Source organism: Chenopodium album, chromosome 25, assembly GCF_948465745.1.
Source record: "Chenopodium album chromosome 25, dcCheAlbu1.1, whole genome shotgun sequence".
In the NCBI taxonomy this organism is placed as follows: Eukaryota; Viridiplantae; Streptophyta; class Magnoliopsida; order Caryophyllales; family Amaranthaceae; genus Chenopodium; species Chenopodium album.
This window is the reverse complement of record NC_137858.1, coordinates 23,213,973-23,215,608: the sequence shown is the minus strand read 5'-3', so window position 1 is coordinate 23,215,608 and position 1,636 is coordinate 23,213,973. Positions and strand designations below refer to the sequence as shown.

At 42.4% G+C, this 1,636-nt stretch overlaps 1 pseudogene; it reads left to right on the top strand.

Moving 5' to 3' along the window:
- Window positions 1-571: 571 nt before the first annotated feature.
- LOC145615858 (small nucleolar RNA R71) lies at window positions 572-670 on the top strand (annotated as a pseudogene).
- The last annotated feature ends 966 nt before the right edge of the window (window positions 671-1,636 follow it).

Here is a 1,636-nt window from a genome sequence, read left to right as displayed (position 1 = left end):
TTGGCCTTGGTAGTTCCTATTCCATTGACCTCTTTGATTATCAAACCGTTGACCATTATTATTCGACACATAATTCACATGTTCACTCTCATGGTTATCAAACTTATCAACACATTCATTAGGACAAGTACTAGAGTCATGATCATACGATCCACATGCATCACAAAACAAGCATCCCATAGGCATATTATGTGAAGAGGGAGGGGGTTGAGAGTTAGAAGGAGTACCTCTCCCCTTAAATTGGGAGGGAAGATTCGAGGCTTGAGAAGGGGAAAAAGTGCTCTCCAACTTAGCTTTGATTGCGGTGACCTCCTTTCCTAAGTTTGTCATTTCGGAGGAAAGGTTGTTGATTGCATTTAGATGGTCCACCGAGTATAATGAAGATTGCTTGCTTGAAGAGTCCCTCTCCCCATCTTGCCAATCCCTATAGTATGTCACCACGTCCTCAATGATGTCCACAACTTCTTCTTCGGTTTTGTTCATGATAGGGCCCCCGGCCCCTCCATCAAGGCATGACTTGCCTTGGGGACTTAAACCGCCATAGAAGATTTGGATCACTTGGTATGTGGGGATTCCGTGGTCAGGGCACTCCCTTTGATACTCTTTGAATCTCTCCCATGCTTCGTAAAGGCTTTCACTTGGCCTTTGCTTGAACCCTTGAATCAAGGCTCTTGCCTCCGCCGTCTTCTTTTGGGGGTAGAAGCGGGACAAGAAAGCCTTTGTGACATCGTTGTCTAGCCACTCCAAAGATCTTCCTATTAGAGAGAAAGGGAACAACTTGAGGCGGATGAATTCTTGAGAAACCCCATTGACTTTGATGGTGTTGCAATATTTTTAAAACTCCTTTAGATGGTTCAATGGGCTCTCATTCTTGGCCCCACTATATTGCCTTCTCTCAATCAAGGTGATCATTGCCGGCCGGATTTCGAAGTCATTTGCCGGTGTAGTAGGTGGAGCTATTCCGCTCTCAAACCTATATGCCCCGGGCACTCCAAGCTCCTTCAAGGCCACTCTAGGATTTTCACCCATGCCTTGCTCTTCTTGAATTTCTTCTTCACTTGAAGAACTATAACCCAAGGATCTATTAGCCACTCTTTTTCTTGAAAGAGTTCTCTCAATTTCCGGATCAAGGGGAACAAAGGAACGATCACGGGTTCTATGCATGCAAAACTCAAAGAAAAATATTAGTAGCACGGCTACAAGTGTAGCCTAAAGAAACAAAATCTTTTTGTATTTTTTTTTTTTGTAAAATGCAGTAGACTCAACAACAAAAGCTAAGCACCAATAGCATTCCCCGGCAACGGCGCCATTTTGACAAGAGGAAAATGCATGTCGTTATCTACCCTTTCCCCAAGTCAAACTAAATTTGTAAACACCTAACCAACCTTATATGAATATAGGGCAAGTAAAGGGTCGATCCCAAGGGAATACAATGATGAAAACTAAAGTCTAAGTCAAGCTACCTCGAAGTCGAAAATGAGATTATGGTTGGTTCTAAAGTGAACTAGATCAAATTCAACAAGTAATCAAGGTTCTACACACTAGGGATATGAGTTCTGCATTCAAGATCAATGATAATGCTAGATTAAAGCTCAATCAATTAATTCAAGTACTGCAATGGACAAACAATAGTAGC